This window comes from Galleria mellonella, unplaced genomic scaffold (genome assembly GCF_026898425.1).
Source record: "Galleria mellonella isolate WM207_F2 unplaced genomic scaffold, CSIRO_AGI_GalMel_v1 utg36, whole genome shotgun sequence".
NCBI classification, from domain to species: domain Eukaryota; kingdom Metazoa; phylum Arthropoda; class Insecta; order Lepidoptera; family Pyralidae; genus Galleria; species Galleria mellonella.
Window position 1 is genome coordinate 1694675 of NW_026442086.1, and position 24231 is coordinate 1718905.

The 24231-nt window shown below is 30.0% G+C and overlaps 1 protein-coding gene across 4 annotated transcripts in view; it reads right to left on the reverse strand.

Annotated features, from left to right (window-relative positions):
- The window catches only part of LOC113520651 (uncharacterized), a 157995-nt gene that overhangs the window by 40311 nt on the left and 93453 nt on the right, over positions 1 to 24231 (reverse strand). For all 4 annotated transcript variants that reach the window (XR_003402355.3, XR_004223982.2, XM_031910136.2 and 1 more), the window contains exon 2: positions 11545 to 11580. The gene's annotated coding sequence lies outside the window, so the exon portion shown is untranslated. The remainder of the gene's footprint in view (positions 1 to 11544; positions 11581 to 24231) is intronic.

Here is a 24231-nt window from a genome sequence, read left to right on the forward strand (position 1 = left end):
TTTAAATACACACCATAGGTTATTCGAGTCAAGGCAGTAAACTGTTCCATAATGACATTCCCAATAATACTCGTATCAACAAATATTGTTTGAACTACATACATGATATATGACATACTTGTAACTTTAATGTTACTGAAAATATTTATATTTTTATCGACAGAACTTCATTAACTTGAAAGGAATGTTTTTTATAAAATGTATAAAAATTGATGATATTTGAATTTAGTAACTAAATGTGTAATTTAAATTAGAGAACCGTAAAAATCGATAACACAAACAGCTAATCAATAAATATTAACAGTAATGCACTATATAGTGCTTGTTACTAAAATATTGCATGACTTAATGAATAACATATTTTCGTTAACTACACAGAAAAAAAAACAAATAAACACTCTCTATCATCATTCATCATTTTCTTGCCCTAATACTCGTAAGTTGGGGCCGGAGTATTTACCCTTCCGCCAATTCGCCTCGTCAGCTGTCAGTTGTCAGATCAATATTCAGAGCGTATAAATATCATCTTAAGCAATCCAGCATTTTTAGCTTTCTTTGGAAAAGGTGGAATATCCGTATTTTATTTGCCTGCATTTCTGCATGTATGTGATGTAATTTGATAACCTTGGTGGTTTAATTCTTTAACACACTGCTTTACCTTCCGATGGATGTGGGTTTGATCCCCGCGCAATACAAACATTTGTATTCATTAGTATGCCTATTTGTATGGTTCTAGTTATTTCCTATGTATAATATGTATGTATTAAAAAAAAAAATGTCTATCAGTTTTCAGCTAGATAGTGTATTGTAATTTTGTCTAACGGTATTTTTTATAATTATTGGCCAGTTATGAATCTATTTATAAATTTATTTTTTTACATGGGACTAAACCGAAACAGTTTGTGTAAGTTGAAATTGCGGCTAAAAGTTTGTTTTTTTTATTTTTGTGTTATACAATCTTAAACTTAATATTTATATAATAATATTGAACAATAATAATACCTTTTCTGTCATAGTGATCTAGAAGTTGAAACGTAATTTCACAATTTCAATTCCTTAACATAATAAATGTTCTTAAACTAACGTTGAAGAGACAAAGGTATACAAATCGACATGGAATGGAAGTCTTCAGGAAAATATGATATCTTACTTCCTAAATAAATATCCAGTTAATAAATTCAGTTATGTTCGTGGAAATATCGGCAAGTCGACAGCAACAGTGGCACGGAATGTTATGTAAACACCAGAAGTATCTCTGGCCCCGGTCCTACTGAATAAATAACGCCGTAGGAAAAGCAAACTCAAACAAAAGTAAATTTATTCACCAAATACGACGATTAATACACGATCTCACGACAGATTTATATTTGTATTGGAAGACTGCGCGAAGCAAGAGAGATGCTTGTTATTTGTACGTATTCGTGATCAGTTTACTAAATGTGACATATACAGCATCTTGTGTACGCTAATCGGAACCTTGTTTACAAATACATTAAAGAGTGAATTTCCGAAAGCATTCGATGTATTTGTTGAAAGGTTGACACTAATTTAAATAAATATAAACATATCAATTTTTGACTAGTTCAATATTATTTAGATAATGGTATTTACGTATAAGTGCATATAAATCAAGAAATGTTTGCATAATATTAATTTTATTTATAAACGGTTTCTGTGATAAAAAGATATTACCTATTATTTATAGTCCATTTATATGGTTGTCTTTGGTTATCTATATTACTACTACCAGATACATATCATTTGTAATAATTTTTTTTTTCAATTTATATACACAATTCTATAAAAATTGAGGTAATTCGCCAGTGAAACACCTCCATGGTTTACGAGTGAGAGATCACAATATGCTCTACCTCCCTAAATCGTATTATAGCTCCCAACAGAGGTATAAATTGATGCAAAAAATTTACAGTCTGGTAAACTAAATATGGCTGAACCTTTAAGCTGTACAGTAAAAAAATAATATAAAAATAGACCAATATTGTTTATATACGTACAGGAAATTAATAAACTCACTGTGTTTATATCGTTTCCGATGTTACTATTAAATAAATAATGTATATTATGGAATAATTGTACGTGATGTTGAGTATATATAAAAAGATTTTATTTAATAACACTTTTTAAAAATAAGCTTGATAATTGCATTGACGTTCAAGCTATATTTGTGATTAGACTTTCGTTTGTCAATTAACTACTCACCGTGACAAATCAAATTTCCATTAATGTCTTATTGAAAATTGCTAAAGAGTTATTTCATTGATGATTAAAGAAAGCTGATTGACGTATTGTTTTTAATTAACGAAATACTTTCATAGCAAAAGGAACAATACGAGTATATGTTAACAGAAATTCGTATGAATGAACGTGCTTCAATTATGGGAACGTAGTCGAACTTGCAAGTCGCTCCTATTTCAAAATTTATCCCGAATGCATACAATATGAATTACTCTGTCTGCATCACGAGAGGAACTTGGAAAGCTGTGCATAATGAAACAAAACAAATGAATATTGGAAACGTGAAACAGTCTGCTTTATGTTATTTATAGTAGGTTATATGCTTTACGTTGCTAAGATTAACTTACAATGATATGTTAATACATAATATATATTTATAGTATATAGAAATTCTGATTGAAGAACTATATTCAAATATAATATGTATTGTGTAGTGTAGTCTTATTATTTTGTAGTTTATGATTATTATTTCAAATAATTAAAATTTCATTTAATTTGTTGTATAATATTTTTATTATTTATACACCTCACCGTTTTCCATTTTATCTTACATATTACAGACGTCGTCTAATTATAACCTTATTATATTAGTAATAACTAATATAATAAAATTATAATTAGACGACGTCTGTACATAGAAGATATTTAAGAAAATTAACATGAGAGGTCTTAATAAAACCAATAAATCGCAAAACATTATTTTTTAGAAATTTTTTCTCTCATTCTGTATGTATTTTTGTTCTGGTATCATGCAAAAAGTACTACACTAAATTAATGTAGTTTTCATAGGTGATTTTTGAGAGTCTAAATTACAATCTGATATATATTTCATCTTGATACGCCATCAATAAATGATCTATTTCATTAGTTTTCTAACTTCTGAAATTTATTTATATGTAACAGCTTATGCGTACGAAATAGCGGGCAAAAAGCTACTTTAAAATATTTTAAGTAACTATTAAATTATTTAAAATAAACAGTAAATTGTAATTTACTGTTTATTTTAAATTTATTTAAAATTAATAGTTGTTCATTTTTCAAAGACGTATGATATTAGACAGCAAATTACCTTCGTATCAAGGAACTAAATACAAAATATCCTTTTAAGTACATTTCGTATTAAAAAAAAAAGAATATATAAATATTTATTACTTTCACTTGCAGCGCCTTGAGAATCAATCTAATTATCTACCATCGAGTTACCGTAAACTCATCAATAATCTGTTTAAAAAAATGGAAGCCGTGTTACTGTCATAAAGGGAAAAATCAGCTTTGGGGCGGAAATTGAAGTTCCGTGGCTCGGGGCGCGGGCGCACCGGACGCGCCCCCATTAAGTCCACTTTCAACGCTTTATACCGTTACTGTTTATTATCAGTGTAGTGATATTGAAAAGAGATTGAATAATGGTATATTGACTGACAAGCAGTATTATTAGAATCGACGGATACTAAAAGCGAGTTAAGTATTTTTATTTATATATTTTTTTTATATATCAATTTTTAAGCTGAAACATCGTTCACGTTAAGGGTTAAAATTACTTATAATCCTTATTTACTCCAAATACTACGTGTGTACTAATTTTTTTTTATAACACGGGGCAAACGAGCATGCGGCTCACCTGGTGGTAAGTGACTACCGCCGCCAATGAACACCCACAACACTAAAGGCATTGCAGGTGTGCTGCCGACCTAAATATGGCTATAAATAAGATAGGTTAAGATATCAATAGGTTACAAACAAACTTACTTTCACCTTTAAAATAAGTAAGAATTGTACTTATCATGCCATTGGATGAGTTAGTTTTATAGAAGTTATATAATAGATTTTTAAAACTTAAATGAATTAAATTTATTACTTATATAATAATTCCCAATGCTATATTTTTATTGTATAAATAAAGGCATTTTCTAAGATTAATAGATTTGTTAAGGTTGTTTACAAATGTTGTCCGATTCGAAATCACGATCTGGTAAATTTAATACACTAAAAAAAAAAAATAAACCGCTTAGTAGACAACTGAAATACCTATATGGAATACATTTATTTACTCTTTATTGATCCACTTGAAGAATAATACAAAAGAATATTTATATATTGCACTTATGAAATACAAAAGGCGTTCTTATTGCTAAAGCAATCACTTCCAGACAACCTTTAGGTAGAGGTGAAAGGAAAGTAAAAAAAACGCTCGTTTTTAAAAATCTCATTTACATTTCACTTTAGACCTAGCTTACAATACAAAACTTTGATAGAAATACTTCACTTAAATCCAATAATAAATTTGACAAAAGAAATTGAAAAGAAAGCGAAATCCTTGACAATAATTGGAGATAAATTCGGTAAATTAAAGTTATAAAAACTTTTATATCCTGTCAGATTAATTATAGATGTCGGATGAAAGTGTTTACTTATTTTATGAAAGTATTACTCAGTTCTTTAACTAAAAATAAATGTATCTGAAGCGGATTTAAAATACGGATCAAATTTTATTCAATAGGAAGTTTTTCTATCCAGCGCTGGTGTTACTTTTTTCCTGCATTTATTAAATCCGAAAGAAAACTTACATTTTTCTGAAGTCAGCGAGTCGTTATAAATTTAAATGTCACTGCCATTCTGAAATATTTCATCGAAATAGGGAAATACTAAAAAAAACTAAAAGTATCGCGGAGAAAATAACAGGACGAGTTTCCCACGTTATTCTTTTATTAAAGGAAGGACTGATTATCGAAACGATTTATTTACATTTAGTGAGTAAATAAATTTCGACGGCACACTGCTTTATTTGTCTTAAACAAAATACGTCTCACGAAACGCGCACGGACGGTATTTAGTTGTTATCACAAATGCTAATGTAAACAAATTTTTTGAGTATTCACAGTTTTGTGAGCAACATCTGGCGTTTTATCTATTATTTTTGTAGTTTATCCTACGTGTTACTGTAAAACTATGAAAACTAGTTATCAATATTACGTCTTAAATATCAATATGTGTACCTAAGAATTAATAATCTATAAAATTTAATGATTTTTGGACTTTTATCATTACACTTTGGTGAATACTAGCTTGTATTGATGTGGCGATTAAATGAAATTATTTTACACATTGATTTTAGGAAAGCATGATAATAATATTTACAAAACATTTATTTTTTATTTATTTGATCGCGCTACAGGACGGAAAGAATTTGTGATCTAATGTAATAACGTACTAGGTTATAAGTGATATAAAGATAAAAGAAATATTAAAAAAAAAGGTTTTTTTTGTACTTTATATATTACTGGAATATGTCAAGCGAATGTTCGGCTCTAGAATAAGTTTTTAACATTTACCTTATTTGGTACGTCTATTTCGAACTTTTATTACACTGGTATAATTAAGGTATAAGTACGAAAAACACGATTACCCTCATTCAAACTTGGTAAATCTTAAGACTGAACGTAGTTTGAGTTTTTACAGTAACATATAATACAAAATCAACTTTCTTAGAATTCGTGCACAGAACAGATGCGGTGAGCGGCTTCGAGACGATCTTCCGTTTTATATCTAGTCTTACGTTTGAAATGTTACTTGTTATTTTTAATGTCGATTTTTCTGTTAGAGTTTTTTTTTGTCAATATTAACTATTCTAGAATGCTCATTGATAACAATCTGCGTGGCGGTTTGTGAGGTATGGTAGTTTGGATAACAAGAATTCAGGTACAACTTTCGATCGATACTAATTATAAGATTAACTTTACCAAAATAATTAAAATCTGTATATTTTAGGTAATGCTTAAAAAGTTACTTTTAGTTGCTTAACAATACGAATGTGAATGTGTGCTTTTAGATGTATAGCTTACATAAGTATACTTATACAACTGTTGAAATCTTATAGCTTAACATCTGGCGCATACTATTTCAATATTGATTTGTATCCAAAGAAAGCAATACGACTGAACTCCAACGGAATGTGTTTTAAGAGTTATAAATCGCAATTGATTCGCGAAATAGCATACTGGGCTTGAGTTGGGAGCCGAGTGACTTAGGCACAAAGAAAGGGGATTATTCGGTAATCTCGCCGGGCAATGTCGAGACACGCGTCTCGAACTCGAGGCCGCATTAAACCCACATTAGCTCTCCATCGATTACCACTTGTGACATTTTTGTTCTGTACCCAGCAGTTATCTTGCTGAAAAAGGTTTACTCGGCAAATATTACGAGGGTAAAGCTTGACTGTATTCAAAGGAATGTGATATTTTATTTTAAAGATAGTCTATAATTAAATAAATTGGAAGTAATTTAGACTAATTTACGTTCTTATTTTACAAAATAACATTGAAGTTATTAAATAAAAAATGATACAAAAATTATGCTTTTCAAACTGAAAGTTGTATGCTGTCACATCAGTGATGGTGATGGTTGTATGGGGCTTTAAGGATATGTTGCTTTTTGACATGAATATTTGGAAAATTTATGACGATATTATTTATGATAGTAGGTTTTTTATTGTTAAGATAAAAAGAAGTAAATGGTAATAGTATCTGTCCATCAATATATTTAGTTTCGTACACTACATTGATTTCACATGGATGCAAATGAAAGAACTACGATATAGTATATGTGTAATTGTCTGACTATACCAGGGCTGTGCAGTTCTTAAAAATATTAGCTTTATTACTTATTATAAATTTATTTGTTATTTTGGTGCTTTATCGTTATGTCTAGTGTAGACGTTAGTAGGTATTTTGTATGGAGAAAGAAATTACTTTTTATCTCGGTCTATAATATTGATGGACACAACTCGGTCACAGTACAAAATAGTTACAGATAGTACTAATATTTTAAATGTCATAGTTTATAAATATGTTTGTATATTTGTAACTTAATCATGCTTGAACGAATTGAAACACACACATAACACAACTTTCAAACGAGTGACGCATGTAAAGTCGCGGGTAATAGCTAGTCTAGTTTATATCATAAAAATAAGTATCAGTTTACATTGTCCCCAAATTGTAAACGATATAGAGTCTATTCAATATACAGGTATAATAGCAAACTAGCCTACTTAAAAATCGAATTAATCATGAAAGCTCAGTACACGTGTGGTGGCCTATGAAAACAGATTTAAGGCACACTTGACGAGCATCGCAACATTCTCAGCACAAAGCTACGAAAGCGGCTTAGTACAGAAAGGGGATTAGGGCATAATCTGTAGCGGAGCGGTTGACATACGCCCGAGGCGTACGAGACGGGAAATCTCTGGTTTTGCCTTGAACTGTGGATATAGTTAAGTTTTTATGAGCATAATTATTACATAGTTTAATGAACGTACAATATACGCATCTAAGTAATTAGCAATTTTATATATGGCTTAAGGTATAAATCAAGCTTGGGTTAATTTAGGTCGTTTATATGATCTCTAGTAGTTGGTATAGGCAGTTTGGTGTGAGTAAGGATCATCTATAAGTCATTAAATACAGGCGTTATGTCGTTATGTCCTTAACAACGGTCCCCCACTGACAGTAAGAGCGGAATACATATCTACCTATCTCAACTATCATTTTTCGTTTCCGGTCTCTGTAATAAAATATTTGTTTACGAGCTCTTCCTTATTTTGGCTAGTTCATATCAACCGTTAACTGTCCACTGCTGAACATAGGCCTCTTCTATAAGGAGGGTTTTGGTAGTAGTTGCCACGATTGGCAGATGGGTTGACAACCGCGGTTAGGCGATGGTTTTGGGGATATTTTAAGAGTAACGCTACTGCCTATCTCACTACCTATAAATTTCACTCAGTCGCCTCTTACGACATCTACGCAAAAGGAAGGAGTGGTCCATTTTATGTCGGGACCATATGGCAATTTGATTAGTTATTACGTGTTAAATTTCATTCAAAATAATAAAAAAGTGATTAACCATCATGGTCGAGGGATGGGTAGCAGCATCCCCCTTAAAATAATAATATAAAATTAACGGCTGATTTAATATATTTTTAACTTTAAAGTCAATATTGTTCTTATCCTGTCTGTGTTTCGGTTTGAAGGGTGGGATATGACGTGAATTTACAAGGTACAGAGGAATAACATTTGAATCGTCCTCAGGAATGGCAACGCATGGGGGGTATCATGGGCGAAACAGTATACTCTGTTATGTTCCTGGTACTGCTCATGTCTATAGGCGACGGTTACCACTTTCCATCAGGTGGGCCGTCGGCTTGTTTGCCATTGTAAGTTGTATAAAAAAAAATAGTAGTTTTAAACCAGTACTGAAATAAAATAAAAATTTACCTTTTTCTATCTATTTGAATGTACCTAATTTATTTAATAAAATTTCCATCTAAACTATTGAGAATGAACTTTATTACTTATCTAAACTCTATATAAATATATTCAGAATATATGGATAGCTATAGAAAAAAATATACTTATATCGATATAACAATATTTATTTTTAGTAAGAAAGTATCTTTACAATTTGTTCCTGTCGTTATTATAACGAGAGGATAATAACGGAACATTCAATGAGAAGGGATACGCTTGTAATATTGGAGTTACAATATTTGTGTTGACGTGTGTGGCGTTGTCATATTTATGTATCAGTATCGGATGCCCTTATCACAATCCATATGGCATAAACAATAATGTGTCATGTCGTTTGTCTATTGCAGCGTTATTAATGTTGTATTAAACATTCTATAGTTGTTCTATATTTTTCGTGACGTCTTTATTATAATACAAGCTTTAGCCTGCGACTCCGTCCGTGTGACTTGGTTATGTTTATTGACCGGAATAAAGCGTAGCCTATGTATCCTTCTTCTTTCCATATAGTAAGTATATATCAAAGTCCATATTTATTTATTCACTTTTTATTAAACTATGTATATTTTTATGTAATATCAAATACGGGTAATTTTATGAGAAGTGATACAAAAGGCGGTTATATATTAGCGACAAGCTAAACTTGCAATGGATCAATGAATGCAGATTGCTCAGGTCCGGATTAGAATTTTTTATTTTTATAATTTTATTAATATTGCATTTTTAGAATTTCGTAGAGTATGGAAAAAATTACGCATAAACCAACAGACCATTAACCATTGTTACATTTTTGATACCCGCCGCGTCTAGATTTCATCTAAAGGTAAAAATATAATTTCAATACGCTAACTGTATGTCGTATTATTTCCACAAACATTTCAGTATTAACCTCATTTATGGGAGACTTGTCGAAAGCAAACCAATAATCCCGGCTAGCGGGGATTTGTGGAATGGACCGCCTAAGTTAATTAACTTATACAGCTTTCACTGTATTATCCCTGTTTACTAATCTGTGGGCGTATATTATATACCAGATAAGCATGCAACTTTGTCTGCGGTGCATTGTAATTTTAAACTTTTGTGTTATTTACACATATTTAAATTTAGAATCGGGATTTAATGCGACGCGATTACAAGTAAATAATACCTATTGGCGTATTTAAGATTAATATCCACGGAGGTCTGGCCGTTTAAAGAAGGCATATTATGTACTTTCAAATATGTTTTTGCACATAGTATAAAAACTATACTCGTAATCTGGGGTATGCGCGGCCTACCTGGCTTCTTAAATACGTCTATGAATTCATAGGTACTAACCTATAAGACCTGAAACGCCAGCAATAAAAGTCAGGTACATAAGTTTTATTTACTGTAATCGTATCACGTCAAGCCTCGATCGTGAATTAAAATATATTGAAATAGATACAAATTTTAAATGATTAATCACATTACACATAATATATAAAATATAATATAAAAAAAAATATAAAGAGAAAATCAGTTTAAATGTACATGTATAACTAGAGTCTAGTATAACTAAATGTGTTGTTCCGCTCTCTATGTATGATATTTCACCTCATATATTTCCCTAACTTAATTGATATTTATTCCTCTAGTATTCAGAATCGATTATTTGATTACTAAAATGTATTATCAAATTGAGTCGCATGATCGGTATATGTTGATTGACGGGGACAAAAACTAAACTATGATCTTTACCAAATAGTCTACCATGTTTTACAATGATTAGTTGAGTCATTAACAATATAATAAACTAAACTTCACGTTTATAATAGGTTCTATTATTTTTAAATATGTACTGTTTACTACCCAACTCTGTCGGTTAAAAGATAAAAAATAAAATACTAGTAATATCCTTATGACAGTCTATGGGGAGACCTATATTCAGCAGTGGACGGATAACGACTTAGATGACGATGATGAATACTGTGATAGGTATTGTATTAATAAGGTTTATTTTGAACACATAACGGAAAGAATAATGTATTGTTGCTATACACATAATAATAATTGGATGTCTTCTTAGTAGAATTACCTGAAGGTTACGGTAACTTCGTACATTATTATTTCAGGAAAGTCAATTTGTTTTTTATTTGTTATGAAGATAACATCGTTTGAGTAACATATTCTGTACTTTATGTTTATTACAGTTCTCTATTTTTACTATGATTCTACAATATATATCTAAATATCACATATTCAGAAATATACAATTAAATAAATATGGACATGATTGTGATATTAATAAGACATTAATTGAATGATAGTGGTGTGTTATAATAAAATTTTGTATTTTTACTATGATTCTATATTATCTAAGTTCGAGTTTCATAGTTTGTTATGAATGTTGTAAACACGAAATAAGGATCAATTTACACTGCCAAATCAATCATTCCTAGATTCCTGGAGTGCTTTGTTGCATTTGAATGTTTTATGAATAGTATGAATTTTAGAATTAATTATACAAATACAAATAGTAGTAACAGTAAAATATGTTTAAAATAATTTACGCAATTTTCTCTGCTTTGAATGTATTCAATTAAATCCAACTTATTGAATGGATGAGTATGTGTTTGTTAATAATTAGTAAATAAGATAACTGTTTCCAAGTGCAAATAGATAAGAAGTAAGCTATTCCATTTTGGTCTCTAAAAATCGTTTGAATCATGTTATATAATATGATGTAAACTGGTATTAATTAGTATTACTAATTTCTATCTCTGGTATTTATTATTTGGTTTGCTTCTTTCTAATCGTCTAATCGCAACGGGGGAACGAGAACACCATTGATTAGATGTGTTAACGATGTTATTTTTTTTTTAATATTTAAAAACGATACAAGACTATGATAAAAAATATAATTGTACCATTTGTTTAATCTGTACATTTGTTTTTTTATTACAATTTTAAAATAAGGAATATATAAATATATACCTTATTTACATAATTAATTACTTAAAATAATTACCTTATGACATTTTTAAACTGCACTCGTAACTCGCATCTGGAAAGAACAACAACAATTTAAATATTCATACATCGATACAGTTACAAAAAGCGGCGGCAGCTTGAATGTCAATAAAAATGTGATAAAAATAACGAGTGCATACCGTCAATGTGACGAGGAAGGCATGTGTCAAATTATTATCGAGTGACTCATTTGTACAGCGACCATGCGATTTACCATCTAACGGGACATAAGATTTATTCCATATACTACTGGCTGAATGAACTGTATTTATTGTATTGTAATATTATTTCTATCCGATATAGCGACATCATTCGCATAACCAGGATATGGTCACTGAAAGATATAATCAGTTTTCTATATTCTTCTCTACCTTAAATAGTACGTGTATACCAGGTTCAATAGCAATTTGTTAAACTATTAATATGTCGAAAACAATCAAATAAACTCAATTTCATAGATATCATATTAGTCGATAATAATAATCTTTATAACATAGTACTAATATCAGATTTTTTAAGCAGATATAAGCCATACTTCATCTAACTAAATAAAAGGAGCGTTCAGAAATGATATTTCTAAAGCAGAGCCATTTAAAAGAACTAAAATATTATGTCTTCATTTTCAATAATTGTATAATATATATCCCTCAAACCGAAACACAGCAATGTAAGTCCTCAGGAATGGCAACGCATGGGGGGTATCATGGGTGAAATAGTATACTCTGTTATGTCCATGGTACTGTTCATGTCTATAGGCGACGGTTACCACTTTCCATTAGGTGGGCCGTCAGCTTGTTTGCCATTTTAAGTTGTATAAAAAAAACGTACTTTTTGGCAATAGAATAGAGTGAGACAGAGGTATCTATGTTTGAGGACTTCTCAAAAGTTAAAACCACCTTTTGGTATATGTATCAACTATTTTGTGTTATTTATATAAATACATAAAGGTTTTTTACCATTAGCAACTAGTGAGTAAATTTCATAAAAACTCTAGTATAAAAACTCTTTACGACATAATTAAAACTTTGAGGGAATTTATAATTGCATATTTTTATTAAAAACAAAAGATAACTGGGACAATTCTTTTTTCGACGAATGCATTGTCACTTTATAGATAAGAGTGAGTCGTGAGAGTGACCACTGACCATTTGTGTCCAAATCGCCGATAATGGGGCAGCGCCCACATGCGGGACTATTGACTTACAATAAACGTCACATATTTCTTAATACAAACACTTGCAGGCGACAAGTCAATTGAAGTGGTTGCGACAGCGGTTGACCTAAAGGAACATAACCTGTTCTGACGGGAATTCCTGCTCATATTAAGTAAAAAGATTATATTTTGTTTTCGGTTGGTTCATGTTTCAGGATAATTTTGACATGAACACCTATTTACTACCTAGCGATTATTTTGAAATAATGATAATCACTATGTTACTGTTATAAATGTACTATATTAACATCTAGACTTGCACGTCTTTCGTGGTTTATGGTAAATTATCACGTTTTATCTAAATGATCACATTAACTCCAGACTTTTAAGTTTATAAGAGTCTTATATTCATATTAAAATGTTCACATTATTATATACTTTTATAACTATAAAATAATCTGTTCGTATAAGGTGTGGTTACAAAATTCCAACTACGAATAATATATGTTAATTAATATAAAGTAGTATCTATTGTATGTTGCAGTTATATTAGCCCAATAATAAATATATTAAATATCAGTTATCCAATACATATATATTATAGAAATAACGAACCCGTTCAAAATGAATGTAGACATCTATTTTTTTTAATATAACTTTGAATAGCAAACAAGCTGACGGCTCACCTGATGGAAAGTGAAAACCGTCGCCTATAGACATGAGCAGTACCATGGACATAATAGAGTATACTGTTTCGCTCATATTACCCCTCACGCGTTGCCATTCCTGAGGACTCAGGTGTTATTCCTCCGTACCCAGTAAATTCACGCCATATCCTACCCTTCAAACCCAAACACAGCCATGCAAACACAACTGCTTTACGGTTGAAACACGAACGGGACAGAGGTACCCAAGGAAACGACTTTTGTACAAAGTTATGGTTATGACCGTTATGGCCGATTTCGAAATGGCTGATCACCTTTTTCCACAATCAATGTCCAGAGGAAAATAGATAACAGAACAGTACCCATATTATCTATGTCTAGTTCCAAATTGCTGGATGAATTACAAGAGAAGATTTAAGCTTTATATAAACTATCTAGTCATTTGGTTTACAGTGACTACCATCAGATGAAAGAATTGAAATGTCTGTAAGATTTGGTATAACAATGCAGCTCGCGTAACATTGGAATTATATAGTCACTCAAAATGAACGTTGTTAATATGATTAGACATAATATCCTGCAGTACATAAACTTACTTTAATAAAGATTTTTCTTTATAAAAAAAAACCTATGTTCAGCAGTGGACGGATAATGGCTGATATGATATGATGACAAAAGAATTAAAAGATATTATAATACGAGTCATCATCACATATATTCTTTATTGTGCTTAATAAAAAGATACAGCGATTAGTTTAACAACTTAAGCTTATCTCTTAAATAGATTTCTTCCAGCCAACACAATGCGGTTAGAGAGAATATAATATCATCATCATCATATTGACCTTTAACTTTTTACTGCTGAACATAAGCATCCCCCTGGGGAGGGTTTTGCCAGTAGTTGCCATGCTTTGCAGGTGGATTGGCAACCGCAGTTAGGTTACGAAATTTTTTTAAGAGGGATGCTCCTGCTCATCCCTCGTTCTCCCTTATCGACACCCACGGAAAAGGAAGGGATGACCATTTCTATGCCAGGACCACGCGGCCTACAATACGAGTATTACGAAGTATTTGATAACAACAAAAAACTGTATTATAATTTGTAGAGTTAATGCTCTTATAATTAACACAAATCTAATAATATTATTGCGCTTCATTAAGAGTATATACTCCAGAAATACATTACCCACCTTTTGGCACTACAGTAAAAATAAAGTAGGTAAATTTATTTCGTCAATACTAGCAGACACTAGGAACTTTAGTCTCGTAATACTAACTCAATTGCCTTACTTTTACGTAGCTAAACAAATATTTTTCGTGCAGGAAACAAATTCACGACCTTTATCCGTAAAGTCTATAGATTAATCTCTAGAAAGGATAATAAATGAAATAAACTTTGTTAGGAAATACAGAAAACTTGTACTTACATATGTCTGACGAAATTACAATAATATGTACAATGCGAAAATTGTCTCTTAATGAAATGTGCAATATCGATGCCTGATGTCTATGTTTTTTTTTATTTAACGTTATATGCTCACAGCTGCAATCTGTAAATTCATGTAATCAATAGTTACCACGCATTTGTCGATTAAGTTCTTTACAGTTAACATTTAACTTGTTCACGTTTTTGCGAGCATTTGAAGCATGGCAGAGGACAAGGCAGCTGCCCGTTCGTTAGAGGTATTCCCTATCACTGGAAAGTTATTCGAAAACTTATATAAATAATACATATTGTTATTCCATGATATTTATGTTCAATAACATAACATTTATTTCATTCGAAGACACTTGTGTAAGTTATTTTTAAACAGCTGCTAATTACACCTGCTTTCTAATAAAACTTGATTAAGTAACATATATTTTTACAAATATAGCATTCCGACAATAATTATATATCAAACTTTCAAATATCTTCATAAACTTTTTTACCTATACTGATATTATAAAGAGGTAAATTTGTGAGTTTAAATATTTGGGTAATCTCTGGTGCTACTGATTCAATTTTAAAAATTCTTACACTGTTAGAAAGGTGTATTATTCTTGAGTATTATAGAGTACATTTTATTTTGATATGTATATATTTTCAATAATTATTCACAATAAATATAATTGAAATCGGCAAAAATTCTATAATATTGCGTGCGCTGCGTAAACGGTTGGAAATAAATAAATAAAATCTATAGAGAAAATATTCAATACTTTTAACTACAAAAAGAAGTCCGTAATACCATATATCTAATAATTAGTAATAGTTAAAATAACAATAATAATAATTTATTACTTCAGCCAAAAAAATCTCAGTAAAATAAATTTTAGAAAATTATGTTTGGATATAGGTGTTACATATTGTTCACAAATTCTTATAAGAACAAATAGCTAAATCAAAATGGAAATTTCATGGAGATAAAGTTTACTTTTTACAGCATGTTAATTGATGTAGTGGGTCAGGAGGTTTATTTATTATTGTTAATAATTATTCAATTATTAATTTATTATATACTTTCACACACGTCAAAATACTAGCCACACTAAAATGTGTCGAATAGTTTAAAAGTTACTCAAACAAATATTGCATCCGTGCGAAGCCAGGGCGGGTCGCTAGTTTATAACATTAGTGGAATTAATTCTTATCTCTGTTTCGTAATATTAGGAATAATTTGTATACAAATACGTAAACTGAACGCTAAATATATAAATTAATGGTTCTAGAACTGTAATAGCGCGTCAGGATATGAAAGGTATATTCACTGAGCGATTAATCACTGTGTTTAGTTGTGTTAATATTTTATTAGAAAGGGAATTTGCGATTAAACGTAATCACAAAACAGTTATACCATTCAAATAAGAGCAGATTATCATTTAACCAAATTAATTATTCATTACTGGTGTTGCTCTCATTCGTATCTATTGTATTTAATATATAAAACAGAGTTTGTATTAATTACATAGTAACTACTCTTGTTGTTTCAAATGAAATAATTAAGTTGGTTCTCAATTCGACTGCAATTTTTCATATTATATTACTAACAAACCTTCTAAGCAAAATTATAATAAAATAATAAATATATAACATATATTACAAAAAATAAAGTTATAACTTGATCCTCTGTTCGTATTTCGATACCATGATTTTAATTATCATGTGGCTTAAAAAGAAAAGTAAACAGAGAAACAGGCAGACAGACAACAAAAAGTGACTACGTCTTATGACGATTTATCGTTTTTTTTTTTAATAACAATGATGAAAAATATATGTATCGATCTCTTGAAATACTAACCCTCTTATTCATAAAAACTAAAACCTTCAACAAATTGAACTATTACACTGTTTTGTCACTTTCTTTCAAATTGGGAATTAAGTGTAAAATAAAGAGATAAACAATAATTAATAAACAAAGATATAATATATAATAAATATAATATTTTACCACAATTTGTTTTAAAACTAAATTATTTATAAGAATTAAGTCAATTTCGTTTACTACACTGATGAAATCAGTTTTCTAGTAAACCCTTATAAATATCTTCAATCATTGAGAATTACTAGATTGGTATCGGTCGTTTCATTATTCATCTCCCAGCTTTCCAGACGACAGTTCATTAGCATTTAAAATTATGTAATGAATTTGCAAAGAGATACAACGTGGGTCTTATCCTAAAAACATATGTTGAATCACAGCACCAATATAAGTAAAAGTAGGTATATAGTAATATTTAGATTTTTCTGTAGGATTAATTTTATTTATCTTATTTATTTTGTACATTAATTTAGGAAAATTTTAATAATTTACCTGTATCATCTCGACGTTTCAACTCTCAATATAATAATATCATTTGTGCAAATGGCCTATGGCTTATATACAGCAGTGGATATAATATAGTTGATATGATGATGATGATGATGATGGTCTCGATATTTTGACAAGGTTACACTGGCCATGGTCACGAGTAGACTAATGTAACGCTGTCATGTCTGCTCGTCCGGGATAGAAGTTTTTTCTTCTACCCACTTGTTGTCTCACATAACATAAATCGTGTATACTATATCGAGGGTTGAAACATCGAAATAATTCAGGTAAATTATTATAAATTATCTAAATTATCGCGGTATTTCCCGTTTTTGATAAACCACAAAATTTGCAGCCCAAAAATTCTAAAAATTAATCTGTTTTATGTTACTATCAATTTAAAAGTAATTTTGTAACTATGTGCCAAATGGTAGATATTAATTTAGTATCAATTATACTGATACAAATATTTCCAAATCATTTATTGCAGTCACATTGACTGGAAATTACTAACAAATGAATCTCACTCAATATAACTCCAATTTACTTTTGATTACTGGTCTGAGAGTTATTATAGAAAAATTGCTGTATATTATATTTAACATTTTGTTCAAATTATATTTAGTTTTCAAATGATTTCTAAAAAGGAGGCGCTTCTTAATTCAGTGGTATTTTTTATATTTGTTGTCTCATATCTCCATCAATTATAAACTTTACTCATTATAATTTGGAAATTACTTTTTTTTTATTTGAAAGGGTTCTGTTTGGTCCTATAATATAAATTTTAGCAACTCCATTGTTAGTAATATACTCTATCAGATTGACCACCACATGGTACCTTTGAAAATCATCGTGGAATTATTCGACACGATGGGCTAACGAACCTGATTACAACTCACCTACTACTAAAGATATTTCATCCAATAAAAACAAAAATATAGCAAAAATGACGTCGTATTCATATTGCTTCTGTTCATCTACCCTTAGATTAACGATCTCGTTACGATTTTACTACGATACCGTTATAATATCGCCGCTACATTGTCATCACATTGTTATAGCCACATTTTGACACTTTGGCTGTCAAATCTTCCAGATAAATACAAAATTAAAGTGACACGATCGTAAATAGTAACGCTATCGTAATGACCGACTCTCATCTTTCACTTGTGCTGATGAATTGTAGATAATCTTTTCCTATAGTTTATATTATATATTAAATATGTAATTTATTATATACTTTATTAATAGTTATGTATTTATCTTGTATAATTATATAATATATTTTGTATTAAAACAGTACAATACAGAGAAAAGTAATTGTAAAGATCTTTAGTTTACAACTCGACTGACAATGTAATACTCGTATGTGAATAATAAACAAACAAACTTTGGATAGAACTTCGATCGAATGACTTTTCAACTCCGATTATATTTGCACGGTTTGATTTTACGAGAATCGAGCCACAGGTACCTATTGACAACTCTTTGAATCGTCAATAGTATCACAATTTCGTCTCGTTATTGATTCGATTTCGCCGTATTATCGTCGCCATTGTGTCGCTTTATCGTTTTAATTCCGCCGCGTAATCGTTTTTAATAATAACAATTAATGATGTTGTTCAGATGAAATTGCAAATTGAACGTTACTACAATATTGAATTTATGGTAAGTACTAGTATGTGCATAATAATGTACGACTTTATTTAGGCATATTGAATAAAAAACATAATAAATGAATTTAATAGCCTAATTTAGAGTAAAAACGTTACCTGACAGAGGCAGCATAATTATACTGGTGCCAGATAAGCTTTTTTAATTTGGGCGAGCGTTGGTAAGTTTCAGTCGATTGTACGCAGCAGACAAGTCGCTGCTGATTTTTAATGGTAGGTATTTTACCTAGAGAAATGCCACTATTTTACGCGGCATTTAGAATGGCAAATAGGTGACAATACAAGTGATGAAAAGTAGTGACTATCACCTCTAATACTACTGCTATGCTGTAGAAATACTAATAGGACAAAAATATACAAACTGGCGGCTATTGCAAATTTCCCTATAGTTGACTTTGTACAATAATTTTCTACTAATTGAAGGTAGATGGATGATACTTTAATTACGGTTTATTACCTTCAAATCAAACCCACTTGATCCATCATATTCATGAAGACAAGGTCCACTTCGCATAGTAATTTTATATCAATTACATCGTATTTTATGCTAAATAAGTTATTATTTATTTAACCCGTATTTAAGTTCTTGGATTGATTGTGTAACTAATCTCATAATAATGTTATAATCATTCATTTGTATTTATATGTATATGTTACGTAATGACATCAATAATTGTGAATTTATTTGTATATTTCTTTTACAATAACAACCTTTACTTCCATATAAGTCCTTGTCGCTCATCCATGAACTTTTTTTTATACAACTTCGAATGGCAAACAAACTGACGGTCCACTTGATGGAAAGTGGTAACCGTCGCCTATAGACATGAGCAGTACCATGGACATAACAGAGTATACTGTTGTACCCATGATACCCCCATGCGTTGCCATTCCTGAGGACTCAGGTGTTATTCTTCTGTACCCAGTAAATTCACGCCATATCCCACTCTTCAAATCGAAACACAGCCGTGCAAACACAACTGCTTCACGGTTTAAACACGAATGTGGAAACACATTTTATTCTTTCAATACTAAGAATACTGAAATTGTCAACATGAATTATCAATATTACTATTTAAACCGCTTTCTGCAAAGTGATATCTACTCGCATTTATCTTAACTTTCGAATTTCTTCACCGAGGTGAAATAATCCAAACGTCGTCGATCGTGTGCGTCTGCTCTAATTCCGGACTAAGGTTAATCCACACCCACGCGCCGCGACGCTAATCGCTCATTTGGATTACTATTAAATGGACGAATATGCATGAGAGGGACGTTATCGCTCCATTGATTTCAAAAGGGATTAACTGTTGAAAGAAGACGTGGTTTTATATTACAAACGCGGCCGAGGTGACTAAACTATCGTGATACTTGAGCGCGATAGCTGGGGAACTATTTTAAGGTTGATTTTGATGTACTTGTAGTACTTAATGTCGTGTAATGTATTAATTACTATATATAACATATATGTTCATAATGTTGTGTAGTTAATTACATTACCTAATAGATATAATGTACCGTAATTTACAAGATATTATATTATATATACATAGGTTAAAATTTAAATTAATAGCATAATTTTAAGAGAGTGTCTTGCCGTTGAAACTGAACATTTTTCCCAAGAATACATGCATGGATGAATAAAACCATGCGCCGTTTAATATAACAGGCTCAATATTTTTTACGTAATATTTCGACTTGCGTTTCTTTGGGGAATTTTTTTTTTCTCTTAAACGGATGTAATTTTGTTTCGCCATGTAAATGTAATATAACAATTAGTCAATATTCATTAATAGCGTATATTTGATTATGTACAAAATATATAACAATATATATATATATATATATATATATATATATATATATATATATATATATATATATATATTTTGTATCGTAATCGTAGGTATAAGTAAATATTAAATTTGAGTTATTATCAAGTATTGCTGTAGTGTTGAATATACCTATAAACTTATCACAATTCGTCATGCATAATTATTGGAATTCTTTAAAGAGTGGAGTATCTTTATATTGATCAAAAATAAAGTTTAAATCAACGGAAAAATTATTAATTAAAATTTTATTTATAATTGTACGGATTATGTAATATTATAATTCTTCTCTGCTCTCTTAAAATAGTAAAGGAAATTATAGAAAAATGAATTTAAAATTAGACTTAGCAGACAAAATTTTAGAAAATAATATCCAAGTATCTAAATACGAGTATTTATATTCTGAAGTGTCATTTCACTATCTCTAAAATTAGTGGATTTTAAACGTTTATAAAATAATATTATGGCATCAGGCATATTAAATATTACCGAACAAAGTTATAAATATCTGTAGCAGTTAAGGCGGAGCTAAAATGGGAAGTTACGATCTCATTGGATTGACTCATCATTTATCACAACAGAATTTCAGACGCAGATATTACCACAAAGGACTGGCTACATGACGTGAACTTGGCAGGAGAGCACAATGAAATATTCAAAAAATTTTAATCTCACCATGATAGAGTTGGTAATTACGTACAATTAATTAATCGTCTGTTATAATTCAATGCTTCGTTAGCGAATTCAGACTTTTAATTTAATTTGTGACAATGATTTTTAGATTAAGAAGTAATTGGAATAGATAATGACGATTGATAGTAATTGCTAATGGATACTTTATAATTACAGATAATATTATACCAATACTCTAGTTCAAATCAGAAAAGTACATTAGTTTAAAAGTTATTATATTAGTGTATAATAAATAATAATAAGTGACTGATAAAGTCCGAGGAATTAGCAAATGAAGTGGCAATAGGTCGTGCATATTGCTCAAATAGTTATTCATAATCAGTTGATAAAATTAGCGAAAAAAATCAAACAAACAAAGACGTATTAATAGAAGTGACAATAAAGATAATGACTTCTTTTTAATGTTTGCAATAACAGATTTATATTCCTGTGAATCTATTTAATAACTTAAATTGACAATTTAGATATATTTTTGTAATTGATAACTAGCTTATCAATATTATAATAAACTATGCAATGAATGAATACTGAAAGTCAAATATTTCAGTATCATAGAGCAGTAAGGACCTTACATAAAATACTTACATCAAGCTGGTGCGTGACTGAGCACAGTAATGTCACCTGGTTTATTTCAATTATTGCCAAGTAAGGTACGAAACCTGAATACCTTTACGTGACCGCAAAGTACTTCCTGAACGTTTCCTAAAATAGAAATAACTGACTAACGCTATCACATAATTGTTTAAATATCTAGAGAATTTGAGATAGTGTAAGTTAGCGTTATCTGCATAGCTTAATGTATTTCTTATATACCACCGATACTACTATAGCTACGTTTTATTATACTATACCGTTAAATAGTAAAGCGGTGATAAAAAAAAATAAGTTTTTGTTTTTATAATTTCACCTTATACGAAATGAAAACATTACATGGTAACTGGTCAGAGTTAAATTAAATATTTAATTGTAATAAAAATATCAAATTATCCTTAAATAAAATTAATTTAATTAAATCTTGATCAAATTTAAGAACGTCTTCTTTAAATAAAAATTAAGGTACTTTTTTAATGTACGCGCGTATATAAAGTGATAGTATATAAATAAGAACAAAAATAAAACTATTAGTAACTGTGATATTCACAGTAAACAGAAAATAGAAGATAAATCGTCGTCGTTGGCCTTTTGGGTATCCTACATACCCAAAAGGCTAACCGCATTTCCTCTGATATCGCTGGATATACTTGTATATATAATTGTATTGCAAGACTGATACGTTGGCCAAAGTAGACGTCGGCCTTTTGGGTGCCAAAGACCTCGGTCAAATGATCAGAGATTTGTTTAAATAATCTTCAAACCCTGGACCCTAAGACGTTAGGATTTCATTAAATTGCTGTTTCTAATATTAAGTTTGTATTTTTTAAATTTGATCAAATTATATCAATCGACCCTTACCATTATTTTGAAATTGTTCCAAACTTTACATTCCAGTAAATAATACATTTTCTCCATTACAAATGATGGTACTCAATCAAACCGCAAAATGCAAAGTACTTTCTTGATAAAGCTTCAACCGGCACCATTCTTGAGCATTTATATCAACGTGCCCAAACATCTTTCGTACAACGAAACATAAAGGTCGCTTTAATCTCGCAAGCATTGCGTGACGAGAACGTAAATGTTACTCCTTTTATTTCAATTATTCTCGTCAAAAAATATGAAAATTGTTATATCTTCATTACCTTCAGTGAGATTAGGTCCTTTATTTCAGATTAACTTTAAAGCCCTCGTCCAAAAATACCGTCGGCTATTTTCGCCGTTTCAAATAAGTTGTGTAAGCAATAAAACGTAATATCACGAAAAAAAAGTATTTGAACGTACTTAGTTATTTTTTTATTAATATTGAATAACGTGGTTTATTAGCATTTCTCAAAAAGGGCTCAAATGATCGTAAGTAGAATTTAGGCAAAACCATAATCTTTATGTATAATAATTATAACGTTTTATATTTAGATACGTATTTGCTCCGGTATTCGTTAATTTTGTATTTTATTCAATACACGGTAACCATTTAGAAATTAAACTTAAACTCACAACCTTAATCTTGTCAGTAGGCGTAATTAAAAGTTATATGATAACCTCAAGGACACTGCTCTCACTGCAATACACTATGCTAAACGAGAAGTATTAGTGTGTTCTCAATTTAAATATTGAGAAAAATCAATTAACGTGGAAAAAAAAAACTACAATATAAGAACAAAGCTCCCAAGTATTCTTCTTTCCTTATAGAAGTAGTAGTAGTAATTGAAACAATAATGTAAACTCGGTGCAGATATTGAACACAAAATGGCTTCTAACCGCACACTGTGCACTCCAAATTTATTTGACTAGATTCAGTTGAATTTAGTGAGAAGTTTGTTGATACAGCTAACTACTAGTTCAGTTATAAATGGTGTAGCTATAGACACTTTTTAAAAGTTCCTTTTTTTTCGGATAAAATTTAGTATTAATTATAAATACGATTTTTTTTAAATAATGGTCGAAAAAATTTGATAACAGTTATACAACACATAGAAAATTATTTATACAATTTTTTTAAAGCATATCAAATTACATTATGTAGTGTTTTCTTTATATTAAGAAATAAATAAAACTTTCATCGACATACAAAGATTTTATCAAACTCACCATACAGTATGACTTTCAAAGAGTTTATGAGCAAAAGAATACGATAACGAAAGAAGAAAATGCATAAGAACTTGACAAAAGTTTAGCACTTGAGGTAAATACAATTTAGGTATTTACAACAAAATATAATAAGATAAAATGAGCAAAGTGAAATAATTTTCCTGCTTATTAAAATGAAAAATATTATCAACGA